The sequence below is a fragment of the Aethalodelphis obliquidens genome, unplaced genomic scaffold, assembly GCF_003676395.1.
Source record: "Aethalodelphis obliquidens isolate GAN/ISIS:26980383/991018 unplaced genomic scaffold, ASM367639v1 scaffold63, whole genome shotgun sequence".
In the NCBI taxonomy this organism is placed as follows: Eukaryota; Metazoa; Chordata; class Mammalia; order Artiodactyla; family Delphinidae; genus Aethalodelphis; species Aethalodelphis obliquidens.
The window spans coordinates 489,570-504,409 of NW_020838007.1; positions in this window are offsets into that span (position 1 = coordinate 489,570).

Below are 14,840 nucleotides of genomic sequence, written 5' to 3' on the forward strand. Positions count from 1 at the left end.
GTTTGGCTGGGTGAGATTTTTCAAGCAGGCCAAGTGTGTGGTGGTGGTCTCCTAACTCTCTGTGCCCTTTTCTCAACCAGTGGCACCTCTGCTCCCCCTACAGCCAGGCACCCACAGCTTCCCTGGGCCTTCTGCCTACACAGTGCCCTACCCCTGCCTGGGTTCTAACCTCCTTCAGCCCTGTCCTTTCTTCATGGAGGGTCTTATCCCCTCCACTCATCCTAACCTCTCCTTTAAAAGAAGATGCCTGCTTGTTTAACACAGTCAGTATGGAGCAGGATTTAGAGAAGTCAGCATTCTGGGCTTGACCTCTGTTGATGAGTGCTTATATGAACCTGAGCAAATCAATTACCTTTTCTGGGCCTCAATTTCTTTACCAAAAATGTTGTAAATTATATGGCATTTCAAGCACCATGGAGTAGATTATTCTGCAAAGGGCAGGGACCCCAATGATCTACCTAAAGACAAAGAAGTATACAGAGAAGTAGTGAGGCCAAAGGCAGAAATTTTCAGGTTGGAGGTGCCAGAACCACTAAAATGCTATCAAAAAGTATGTTCTGATAAACAATGTCATAACAATGTTGATGAATGGCACCCAGTGTCAAGTTTGAGGTTAGCCATAAAGGGAGTTCACACTTCGACAAGAGACCTAGGTTTCGAATTCTATTCTTATACTGAGTAGACCTCAATGCAAAGGAAATTCCAGGCTAGATTTGGACCTACCCTGTCTGCTCTTGAAAAGAGAACCATAAGAAATAAAAGGAGCTTTGGCCCAGATCACCAACTGTTACTTGAATATCATGATGAACATCATGCTAGGGCTAACTAAAGTTTCCTCTGCACGGGTAAAAGCACGAAGCTTGAGAAACATTCAATTCCTAAAAGGAACACTGAACTCAAATTTGGGAAAGTGATCTGAGAAGATTTCAAAAGATGTCAGAACTATAAGCAGATGTGTAGATGCTTCCACTTTTGTGGAACTATGGCCAGTTACATAGACAGGAAGCTTCTGTTGGGGTAATTTGAGAAAACGTGAAAATCTTTGTGACTATCACTAACGTATGTTATCTTATGAGGTAGCATCCATAATCTTAACTTTACCCACAGAGAGAGGCAGGGAATAGCATGGATGATGGAGACATGAGATTTTGAATTCCAAAATAACCTGACAGTTACTACATCACTGTTCCTGCCTAGGAAAATAATCTGGACCCCAAACTTTTCTTCTTTGATGCCCCACGGTTGGGTTGATAACAAACTCTCACAGGCTTGAGTCTTTCAGCATTGTTGATAAAGCAGAAGCAATGGCAGACATGAGTACTTTGGATGGTGAGTCTACCAGACCTGCTTAGATCCTCTCCCTGCTGGGATACCAACAGACTCAGACCTCCAGGGTTGGCAGTGCGTCCTAGAAGAGAAACACTGAAGGAGGGGTGGCACTGCTTTCACGGAGCCTTCAGTGACTTTCCACTGAGCTGTGGGAAAATTTGACAGTTGACTGCAGCTGAATCATAACCCAGAGGTCCTGACTACTCAAATCCTTGAAGATTCCTTTCATTCCTTTCCCAAAGGGGAACCTGGCAAACTCCAACTGGTTAATTCCATTTACCTTCTGTTCCTTGCAAGATGTAGGTGCAGAGTAGTGTGCTCTCAGTGGCGGCAAAAAGGGTATCAGAATAACAGCATCTACAATCTACAATTACAATACTGTACATTAAACTCTGACTCCAGAGTCTGTGTTCCTAACCACCATGTCATACTGTATCCAACACCAGTACAGATATTCCGAACTCAAAAGCACTTTAGATATCACAGAACAACTCCCAAATTCTGCAGCTGAGAAAACAGACCTAGTGAGAAGGATGGGAGTTGCCTAGTGACAGAGCCAGGATTCAAGGCTGGTCTCTCTACTCCAGGGTTCAATGCTCTCTCTGCTGTACAGAAGGCCTCGGGTTCTCTGATTCACCTTAAGGATGTGGAGTTCTTTGCTATCTTATTCCTTATTTTTTAGGGATTGGAACTATATATAAGCATAAAAATACTTTCACAGACTTTTTCTATAAATTATTGATCCCTCAATTCTTCCTACCCTTTTTTAGGGACTTTTTTTTTTCTTTAACTTGGCTCCTTTTTGCCTTCTCCTTTTTTTTAAATCCCAAGAAAGTGAAAGCAGTTTCAGACAGGATTTTTTTTTTTTTTTTTTTTTGCAGTAAGCGGTCCTCTCACCGCTGCGGCCCCTCCCGTTGTGGAGCACTGGCTCCAGACGCGCAGGCCCAGCAGCCACGGCTCATGGGCCCAGCCGCCCCACGGCACATGGGATCCTCCCAGACCAGGACACGAACCCGCGCCCCCCTCATCGGCAGGCGCCACCAGGGAAGCCCAGACAGGATTTTTTTTTAAACTTTGAAATCTTTTAACCAAGTTTCCCTTCTTTTACCAAAGCATTTTAAACACTGCTATTCAGCTATGATTTCTAATTGTCAATCATCCAGTAAGTGCTTTTGATCTCCTCACTATCCTTCCCTGCCCCTCCCTCTTAAGAGATGACCACTAAGGCTCGTTATGTCCCCTCAGCTCCCGTGTGTCCATCTTCAGTTCCCGCTCTGCACAGGTTCTTCCTCACATCCTGCCTCCTGTCATGGAGAGGGTGTCCACACTGCACCCCAGGCAGTCTCAACACGATGACCATGGCCCCATTCCTTCCCACTCCCTTCTTTATCCGGACCAACAGATCATAAACAGGTGGGTAAGAGCCTAGAAAGAGCAACATGTGGTAGAAAGAGTTTGGTCTTTGTAGTCAAACAAATCTTCATCTCTCTGGTCAAGTTTGTTGACTAAGCTGATCCCATATGTCAAGTGGATAGGAGACCCCACTTCAAGGTGATTATGAGAATGGAACGAGAGAATATGTAAAGGGGTTAACACACCACCTAGCACACAACTGACACTGCCTTCTTCCTCTCCTCCGGTTCCTTCCCTTTTCACAAAAAAAATGTTCAAAGACCTTCGTTTTTCAAAAAGCCCTAACTCATCCTCAAACAATGAACTGTTCTTTCTCCTTCCTGTCATTCCAACCATATTCACAGTTTATCCTCACTGTCGGCCCTTCCTTCCCCCTATTCAATTCATTTTGGCCACTATATACTGAACCCTACTAGGGACCAGCTCAGCCCATTTCAATACTTTCCCAAACTCTGAATTCAATACACACTTGTGAACTGACGCCACTGCAGCATTAACTGCTGCCCAGCACTCTGACCTCGGGTGACCTGCTCATTTCTGCATCTCCTCCAAGTCCTCTGAACTTTCTGTCTCACCATTTTCTACCTCTCATCTTTCTGCATCCTGTCTCTGGGTGATCTCTTCCCATGGATTCAACAATCACTATTTGCTTAGATTTCCAACTCCTGCTCTCTCTAGTTCAAATTCCAATCCTTAGGCCCCAGACCTGAGTTCCCAACTGTTCACAGGGATCTCTCTTTGGAGGTTTCATGAGCACCTTAATCTCCAAATTTGCTTTTTCACTTACGGCTCCTGTTTCCTAAATGGCTTCACCACTAAGCCAATGCTCAAGAAAGAAGTCTGACTCATCTTGAACATCCCTATCTTCCATACGCCATACTCTGTGTTTGAGTGGTCACAAATCTCTTTGATTTTTATTTCCACAGTATCTCCTGAATTCACCCTCTCCACTTCCAGTGCCTTACTTAGATCAGGACTTTGTCATGTCTCAGCTTATACTGCAGTTACTTCCAGTTACTCACCCTGCTCACCCTCTGCACAGATCCGTGATTTATCTAATTAATAGATCTGAGCATATTAATCATCTTCTCTAAAACCTTCCATAGCCGTGACCAGGTGAAATCCTGAATATTTATATCTCTAGCTCCCCATTAGAATGAAGGCACCTCTTATTAATTACTGTATCCCATTGCCTAGTAGAGTACATTAAATATGCATCAAGAAAGCTTATTATATGAATATAAACCCAGAATCATGTCATGTAGAGAATATGAAAGAAATATGATGTGGTCCCTGTCCTCTAGGAGCTTATACTCTTTTTAGAGAGACAAAACAAACACAAGAAACTATTAAGTACCTAAACTGAGATACAAACTCTAAATACCAGAGGAGCTCAGAAGAGAGACAGGTCAGTATAAGGTGGAACTTCTGGTGAAGACCTCACAGAGAAGAGTCTTCCCGAGGATCTGAAAGGATGGGCCTAATGGGAGTGGGAAATTATGCTGGGGACCAATGAGACTAACCTGGAGAGAATAGGTGGGTCAGAAAACAGAGGCCCTTGGGACTTCCCTCGTGGCACAGTGGTTAAGAATTCGCCTGCCAATGCAGGGGACATGTGTTCAAACCCTGGTCCGGGAAGATCCCACGTGCCGCAGAGCAACTAAGCCTGTGCCCCGCAACTACTGAGCCCGTGTGCCACAACTACTGAAGCCCACGCCCTGGAGCCTGTGCTCTACAACAAGAGAAGCCACCGCAATGAGAAAGAAGCCTGCACACCGCAATGAAGAGTAGTCCCCGCTCAATGCAAATAGAGGAAGCCCGTGCACAGCAACAAAAACCCAACGCAGCCAAAAATAAATAAAATTAAAAAAAAAAAAAAAGAGGCCCTCAAAGGTCAAGGAAAAAGGAGTTTGCCCAGAGTAAGAAAGCAGTAACTTTTTTGAGTGCTCTAACAATAAAAAACTGTCATATACAAAAACTATAATCATACAAAAGCTACTTTTGATATACACGCAAACACACTCTTTTAATGCAGCAATCCTTTGACAGACACTATTATCCCCATTTTGCAGATGAAGAAAATGAGACACAGAGCCATAAATAATTTGCTTGGGGCCACACAGCTGTGTGCAAGCCCCTAAGCGCTACAGGCAAAGATAAAGAAAATAACTCCTGCTTTCAAAGATCTCAAGTCCAAACAGAGACAGGGGCACAAATGATTACCTCATTAACAATTACTTATACATCAATGTGTTAGGTAATGTAACACATATATACACAAGATGGGAGAGTTATTTTAGGAAAATTAATCTAAAAGTATTAGGTTAAAAGTAAAAGGCTCTACAGGAGACAAAAACACTGAAATTGGAGAAATTAGCTTCCTAGCTAATACAGTGATTCAGGCAAGATCCAGCAAGTGAGGTGATGATGGTGGATGCAGTAAGACTGGAAAAGAGGCAGAATGCAAACCATTCTAAAGCAGAAAAGGTTTAATGTAAGAAAAAGAGAATCAGACACATTTTTAAGTCTGGGAAACTGAGAGAAGGACATTAGTAAGAGAAAGATAAATTCATTTGAAGGTATACTGAGTTGAAGACAAAGTAGGACCATTCAGCTCTGGGAGAATGTAATAGGCCTTAATATAGTCAGATTTAGAAATTAGATTTTTTACATTGTTAGCACCCAGGCTTGAGTTGTACATAACGAAAGAATTTTAAAACATTTTAATGAACTCTGTGCCATTAGGTTGGCCTCTACGTATTTCCTGTGGTTTTATTTTCTCCTCACATTCTGCTAGTCTCTATTAACAATTCTGTCTTGCCTCATCCTTTCCACAGAAATGAAGTGTGATTATAACATAACAAATCTGAAGTTTAAACACACAAGAACTTATCTGTCCAAAACTGATTCCAAAAATGCTGTTTTTGCTCAACACTTCTCTGGAACTTCTCTGTTGGAGCTGCTTTCAGGGTCAATCTACAATCCAAACTTTACCATCACACTCTGTTAACACCTCCAACCTCATCACTCAATAATTTAGCTCTTGTTTTTTCAAAAATAAAATCTACCCTCAAAAAAACAAAAACAAAAACAAACGCTTAGCAGCAGTAAAGCTGTTCCAGAAGCTGTGCCACAGACTGCAGGCAACTTCCAGAGAGGCTTTCCAAATATTCTGAGAACCAGCTACATCACTGCAGGGAAGGGATGCCCCTACCAAGAGTGGGGCATCATACTGCTAATTATTTCACAGACCCACTTTTCATTTAATCCTTGAAGAAGCCACAGAAGCAAGTATTATCATCTTATGTTAAAGAAGAGTAAAAGAAGGTCCAGAAAAGTTAAGCAACTTGCTCAGGGTTATAAAATACATAGCAGAGTTGGAAAATTTAAAACTTATGATTTTACCACTGTATCACATTGCTTTTGATAAAATAACTCAATGTATGGGAGCATTATTAAACAGTATCATTACTATATAATCTTATCTCACATGGCCATGATTTTAATACTCCTTTAATTTTTTTCCCAACCACTTTCTGTATCTACTAATTTAGGAAAATATGAACAACCAGCCATGAAAACTTGTCATAGATATTGAATTAAGTCTACCTTATAGAAACACAGAACATTAGAAATAGAAATGTCTTTAAATCATCAGGCCTGACTCCTCTGATTATATCATATGGTTTACGTATGTTACAATCCACGTCAACAAGCAAATAGTAATTTCTTCTCCTCAGATAATGTGTTCAACTGAAGGTTCTCGTGTATTTGCCATCAGGGCTTTATTCAAGCACCCTCTGTTGAATACAGAAAGTTTTACTTATTCCTCCTTTAAATTCTACTCCTTCACCACTGGAACATCATCCACATTTATATATAACAGATGATTATACTATCTTAAGCTGGGTTGGAAGCCTGCAGGCTTGAATTATTTAAGAGAAAAACGTTTCCACTTGTCCTGCCAAACACGTTGATCAATGTTCACTTAAGTGATGTAATCATATTCTCTCATTTTGTAAGGTCTACTCTCTCTCTTCAGGTGACTAAGCAGTCTGCAATCTTCCTTCCTTTAATTAGATAATTTTCAGGCTTGTCTTACCCTTCCGGTTTTTACAACTTCATGCAGTCATTTTCTCCTGTGAATACAGTAAAAGGTTTCATGGCTAGAATCTTTCTTTAGCACACGTCTCTAGAACTCGAGCTATCTTCCTGTACACTGGTACAGTGCGACCATTTATCTACTCTGGTGCCCCAGACAGACTGGCTACTCTGCAACGGTCACCTTTTTCTGCTTGCAATCTTGCTTTTCCTCCTTCTTGGATTGACCTTCCTGTGTCCTCCACACATCCTTCTGGCTCAGATGCTTGTTCTCCCACCTCTGGATCTGTGTGGCACTTTTGGTAACGTTATCACCTAACATTGTAAACACAGCTACTGTTTATTAAGCACTAACCATGTGCTGTCCCTGGAGTCTTATGTCTGTAATACAAACTACCCAGCTTTTCCTCCTACCCCCTCGCAACACACCTCCCATCCCCTATGAATTCTGTCACTTAGAGGCCTAGCAGTGTCTTGCACACAGCAGGTGCTCAAGAAATAGGAGCCATTATTATGATTATGAGAACGAGCACCATATGACTTATTCATGTTTGACCCCAGTGCCTGGTACAGTGTCTGGCTCACTCAATACACGTTTATAAAACTAACCAATGAAGAGAATAAATGTTAAATGGCTATACGAGCCTTGTGAAACAAGCTGTGCAGCTTGCCATGGACTGCTAAAACTAACTCTTCAGAGTCTAGACAGGAAAAGTACCCAGTTAAGTAAACAGAGATGGGGCTGGGGAGCATGGAAGCACCGCCTAGATGCATGGTACCACGTTCAGAAAGCTCTTGCTGGCTATTGAGTGCAGAGGTTGATTATAGAAGACAGCCTCCTGTGGACTGATCTGAGCAGAGGCCAGGATCAGTTTGGCTCCCACATGTAGATGGCATGGTCAGACCAACTCCCTTGATCAGGGAGAAATTTGGGACTGTAGGAAAGGCTCCTGATGATGAAGGGGGTACCTCATTCTTAGAGAATGGAAGCCTATACCTGCAGCACCCACAGAGACCCAAAGGTGAGTCTCTGAGGTCCTGGGATTTGGCAGTGGCAGGAAGTAGTCTGTGTTGGAATCTGGCGACAGCTAGCAGGGCCCAGTGAGCAGAATGAGACTCAAAGTCCAGATGCAAGTCTTTGGCAGTGCTAAGTTTAAAAGGGGCAGTGCACTGGGATGCCAGAGAGAGACCTGGATTTAAGGAAACAAAACCCAGATTCAGTTACTGAACTATAGTGCAAACAGGTTTAATGCCGCAAACATGGCAGACTAGTTATTTGATTTGGGGCATTAATTATTCAGGCAGGGCTAGCAGCAAAGTTGAAATCTGAAGTGGAACTCAGATTCTGGGACTAAAAACAGGACTTGCTAGTGGTAAGGTTGTTGGTGGGGCAGAGAACCTGGCACCTTACTACGATACTGCACACCCTCCACAATGGATAATTAACACACAGTACAGTCTCTCAGAGCACAAATTCTACTTGGCTTCAGTGCTAAGGATTTTGAGACACCAGTTACCTATAGATGGTAGAGTACCACAAATCTGTTTGGTCTGGCTTAACAAATATCTAATTCTTTCTATACACTTGTTTCACCCCTGGGCTGTACCTGCCTAGTCTCTTAATTCCACTACAGTGTTTCTCCCCTAACTGATCCCCAGATACAACCACTTCCAAGTTGAAATTACTCTTTCCTACCACAAGATAGTTGTTTCATCCTCTGATTCTGGGACCAAAACTCCTGTCACTATTAGGTCCCAGAATCTAGGTCCACACTACTAGCAATAAAAGTGGTCCTTGGACTTCCCTGGTGGCACAGTGGTTAAGAATCTGCCTGCCAATGCAGGGGACATGGGTTCAAGCCCTGGTCCGGGAAGATCCCACATGCCACAGAGCAACTAAGCCCATGCGCCACAACTACTGAGCCTGCACTCTAGAGCCTGCAAGCCACAACTACTAAAGCCCGCACACCTAGAGCCCGTGCTCCGCAACAAGAGAAGCCACCACAATGAGAAGCCTGCGCACCACGATGAAGAGTAGCCCCTGCTCACCACAACTAGAGAAAGCCCACACACGGCAACAAAGACCCAATGCAGCCAAAAATAAATGAATTTTTAAAAAATTGGTCCTTTTCCATTAAAACCAACCAAACCAAACAAATACACTACAACAAATACTACTAGTACTACTAGTACTAGTACTACTACTACTACTACTACTACTACAATCTTCCCATCACCTGGTTCTTCAGTAAGAGCACTCTTCTTGACTTTCACTTCTTCAGATACCAAACTATCTTGTATTGGTCTATGGTCTGTTTGTGGCTCTTTGGATTTAATATCCCTAAGTTTTTTTTGGTTCATGTTAAAGCAATACATACAAATCATGGACTATCTGGTTCAACTACCCATCTGATGACTGACTTTCTTCTACAACACTCCCACCAAGTGGTCATCAGGACCATACTTGAATACTCAGAACGACTGAGAACTCACTGTCTGCAGAGGCAGCCAATTTCACCTTTGAATCACCTGCTGGAAATAACTGGGGCTGAAATATGCCTCCCTGAGTTTCTATCCATTGACTCCAGCTCCTCTCCTTAGGGCCATATGGAACAAATATAAACCTCTTATACATGGCCCCCTTCAGATATCTGAATAAAGTGACAATATCCTTCCTGAGTTTGTCTGCTTTGTTTTGCTAGTGCCTTCAACAATTTGTTGCTGTTAGATGTTCTCACCAACATCATCTCTTTCTTTTCTGGATGTATTCAAGATGATCTACATGCCTCGTATCTAGCCCAGAGCAAGACAGATTACAGGTGTGTTCTGGACACTATACCTCTCATAATGCAACCTAAGACTATATCATCTTTTTTGCAGCTACAACACACTGCTGACTCACACTGAGCTTATAATCCGCCAAATACCCCTAAATGCCACACATATTGCTACTAATCCCACTGCATATGTATACAATTGTTTTAGGGAGAGCAGGAAGTAGAGAGGAAGGTTCATTTAAGAAGATTCATTTACCACATTGAAACTTCATGAAATCTGGGTCCCAAAAACTCAACCTGGGATTTTGCATTCCTAATGATACACCAGCCTGTGCTTACTTAGTTTGCTAGCCCAAATGATTAGACAAACTAGTGATGGGTCATGGACTAGATTTCAGCTTAGGCTAGTCAGCTTTGATTTATTTCATGGCTTCCCTCAGAATGCAGCCTTCTTTAAAATTACTCATCTTTCAAATGTATGCTATTTATTACCAGAAGAACTGGCGGAAAGAGTATAAATGATTCAATGCAAAGGCATTACCACCACTGGAAAAAATACCCCAAAGATAAGCATCCAGTACATTAAGGATGGTATATTTATGATTTTCCATGGGAATATTATATCTAAATACCTTTTCCCTGATTAAAAATACCTTGTAGCAATAAAGATTTTCAAAGATATTTCCACTTAGCTTATTGGATTAGTTCAAAGAAAGTAGAGTGGGTATTATCCTCATTTATAGATGGAGAAACAGACCCAGAAAGGTCATGACTTGTCCTGGCATAGAACCAGGAGTGAACCCCAAGTCCTTGGATTTCTAGTCCAGTGCAATTCCCATGGCACTCGATAACACAAGGGTGGCCCAGTCCTGGCCTTAAGGCACTAATATCCAAGGAGTTCTCCATTAGCTGTTAGCCACATGTGCTCTACTTGCCCTTGCCATACAGATAAAAAGAGGTCTCAGTGAAAAGATAAAAAGTTGTTACAACACTTAAGAGATGCCAAACTCTAGCAATCATAAAATCATAAAATTTATGAGAATTAGTCCAATACCTTTAACTTTATAGATTAGGAAGAAATATCAAGTAATTTATCTAAAGCTGCAGTTACCTAATACCAAAACCAGGATTAGAACTTATTTATATACCCAATTCAATGTTCTTTGTTATACTATATTGTTTCTCAAAATACATGTAGGCAGCTCTCTGTTACCTATAGCTAGGACATTTCTGAAAATGAGGTCTGATGTATGTTATCTACAACTCAAGAATGTGATGGCTAAAGATCCTGCCAAACTCCTAATCCAAGTGACTATGGGCCAGGAGATAATCAGAGAGGGATGAATCATGACATACTGAACTGGCAACTTCCGAGTAAACAGAGCTATGCTATATGAAGTAGCCCCTAAGGGTGGACTTCTTTCCCCCAACAGCAATACTGGTATTGGAACCACTCAAGGACTTGGACTCCTTGTGTCCTAGATGACCAGGGTTTAAAGACAGCTGAGAGTCTTACTGAAAGGAAAGGATTATGAATCTGCCACAGCTAAGGGTGGTCTTTTTAAAAAGCAGGCTAAGGGACTTCCCTGGTGGTCCAGTGGGTAAGATTCCATGCTCCCAATGCAGGGGGCGTGGGTTTGATCCCAGGTCAGGGAACTAGATCCTGCATGCATGCCGCAACTAAAGAGTTCGCATGCCGCAACTAAAAGGTCCCACATGCCACATCAAGACCTGGCACAGCCAAAATAATTAATTTAAAAAAAAAGCAGGCTAAATATACAGCTACAAAAGGACCCGGTAAATGACTATATAAACATTTATAAATATTGATGTGGTGTTCAATTTGCTTCAACAATCATTTGTCCAAAGACATGTCATACTTCTATCCTCAAGAAACTTAACAGATTCGATATTATGGAAACACAGAGGTGGGAACTCAAGCAAGCCTGAGAAGCCAGGAAAGGATTTATTGAATAGGAGACACCTGATGAATCTTAAGGTTTGGGTGAGAATTTTCTAGGTGAAGAAGCCAAGCAAAGACATAGGCATGAAAAGGTATGGAGGGTTTGTGCAACTAGAAACCGTCTGACAGTGCTGGAGCCCAAAGTATGGGCAGGGAAGAGTTATAGCATGAGATGAGGCCAAATCAGAGGGCCTGATGCCATGCCCTCTAGGACTTCGGCCTAAACTAATGAAGTGCCACTGAAGAACAGATCACCCTGGGAACCAAGGCTGAGGAGGAATTTGAAGTTGGGAAGACTGATCATGTTGGTTGAAATAATTTAAATGGTGAGAGCCTGTACACAGATGTATAAGTAGCAATAGGAATGTATACGATGTATCAGATAGCTCATATTCCAGAAAAAATGAGGCCATTGAATGTTTTCTGAGGGGTGGGGTCTCCTGACTTAAATATTTCTCTCAGGACTTTTTCTCATGTCTGACACTTTCATCATCAGAGGTTCCTTCTGTAGGATCTCCCCCACTAAAATGGAGGTGATCACTGCATTTTATTGTTGCTCAGCTAACATTAAGATGGATTATGAGGGACTTCCCTGGCAGTCCAGTGGTTAAGACTCCGCGCTTCCAATGCAGGGGCGCGCGAGTTCAATCTCTGGTCGGGGAACTAAGATCCCACATTGCCACACAGCCAAAAAAAACCAAAAAGAGATGGGCTATGAAAGTTTACTGGGAGTAAAGAAGGTGTTGCAGGGATGGTTAGGATTAGTGATGAGGGGAGAAGCAAGGGACTCAAAGCAAAAACAAGGGACAAAAGTTCTGACTGCTCAAAAGGAGACAATGAAATTCCATGTCACCATTTTGGCTGGGCTGGCCCTGTCCTGCTACAAAATCCATTTTCAGGCAGCTTGTGTTATTCCGAAACTCTTTCATGTGAGCCACTTAAAGTCTACACAAGGATAATAATATTAACAATAAAATACACTCTAGCAAAGAAAGAAGAACTATGACTTCTGAGCTAAGGAACACCATATAGGGACAAGTTAACCCAGACACTGGACCTTTAGAAAGTTTCCTAGAAATCGGGTCACTTAAGATCTTTTCGCCCTTGACTATAAGTGAAATATTGGCGCCTGTATTTTCATTTCCAGTAAGTATCATGTTTAACTTGGAAATCTGACAAATACCAAGAACTCCTGCCCCATAGTTCACAGTATTACTGCGAGGATCAAATGGGACAAAAAGAGGCAAAAGCTTTTGTGTGCTGTAAAGCTAAATGAGGTCATAGGCAGTCCCTCTGGTTCACAGGAGAAAAGAGGAAGATGGGGTCTCCATGTCATGGCCCTTGCAAGGACTGCTCACAAACAACGATCATAAAATCGTTCAAATCTTCCAAATGTTGATGAGCGGAGTCCACAGCACCTTAAGTACCTTCCCTAAGGATTAAAATTAACATACATTGTGAATTTAAAAGTAACACCTCGGCCTTCCCTGGTGGCGCAATGGTTAAGAATCCGCCTGCCGATGCAGGGGACATGGGTTCGTGCCCCGGTCTGGGAAGATACCACATGCCGCGGAGTGGCTAGGCCCGTGAGCCATGGCCGCTGAGCCTGCACGTCCAGAGCCTGTGCTCCGCAACGGGAAAGGCCACAAGAGTGAGAGGCCCGCGTACCACAAAAAAAAAAAAAAAAAAGATGTTAGTTTTAGAGGGACAACTAAGGATAGACATCAGAGGTAAGGAGTAAAGTTAGAAGACTGGCAGCAATTCAAGCAAAAGATGACATACTGCAGGCATGAGGTGGGAGAAGGAAGGATTTTAGCAAAAATCAGGAGATAAATTTAGCAGAAGTTGATTGCATGGGGGAAAAAAAGAACATGGAGGAGTTGGGGATGACTCCCAAAGGCTTAGCAAATGAGTGGGCAACAAGGCCATTAACTAAACTAGGAAATACCATACAGAAGACAAGAGCAGGGCAGAAGAAGGGGGGTTCAAATTCCCTCTGAGGCATTTTGAGTCGGCAATGAATCCTCTCCTTTGAGGCCTTAAACGATTTCCCCTTCTAAGCCAGAAATCACCCCTTCCTCTGAGCTCCACGGCACCTAGTATACCGTTTCCACACCGAATTATTTAAATCTGCAGTAATTACAAAGTTTGTCCCTACCTTAAATCACAGAGGAAAGGTACTAGGTCTTGCTGCTCTGTGCAATGCCCTTATCTCGGAGCCTCAGACACAGCAAGTCTTCAAAGGCTGCATTCTTGAAATGCGGCTCCATCAGATACTGGAAACTGCCCGTGAACATGCATTAAATCAATGACCCAAACCTGTGCGTGAGAGGCTTCTGTAACGTCTCTAAAGCCTTGGGCCCCACAGCACCTACTCTGAGCTCCCTGTGTGTTCATCTTATCTGATGTTTAAACAACCCCGCTCGGCAGCGGGATTCCGGTCCACAGAGAAGCAACAGAAGCCCCGCGTCTGGGGTATCAAGGCCTGCAGGTGGCTGACCAGGTTGTCCCTGCCAGCGCCTGCCCCGTCGGGCCGGGTGGGCCAGGCCTGGGGGTTCCTCGGGTTCTGGGGGGGCCCACCGTGGCCTCTGGGCGGCGGCCCCAACCCCCCCCCAGGGGGCCATGAGGACACCTAGCCACCCGCCCGCCCGCCCCGCGCGGACCGCCCCGCGCTTGGTGGTATCAGCCCCATGACGGCGTGAGGGTCCCTGGGTGGGGGCACGCGGCCCGGCCCCTCAACTCTAGAAACCTGGCCCCGGAAGGCAGTAGTGAGGCCTCCCGCCCGGGGCTCTGCTCGTCCTGTACCTCCGTCTGCGTCCGGGCGCTGCGCTGGAGCCTGAGGGCTTGACGGGAAGGCCCCGCAACGGTCCGTTCACCTCAGGCCCGCCGCAGTCCTGCAGGCCGCATCCTGGCCACTCTCGCCGCCTCTCTGCGTCCTCCGTCCCGACTCTCGGGGCGGGAACCTGAGGTGAGGAGAGCGAGAGACAAGCACGCGGCCCGGGCACCTGAGCGAGGGCCTCCGAGGACGGCTGGCGGACGGTCAGTCAGGCAGTCAGGCCAGCGGGAGCCACACCGCTGACGCGCGAGACTCCTGCGTCCCTTGTGGACGGGGCGTGGCCGGCGCGTGCCGAAGGAGGCGGGAAGGGCAAGGGGCGGTGCCACCCGCGACGTCCTGGGGCGCTGATTGGAGGCGCGCTGCTGATGTGTGAGGAGGGGGCGTGTCCCCACGTGAGCTCTCGGGTGCCGAGGGCGCTGGA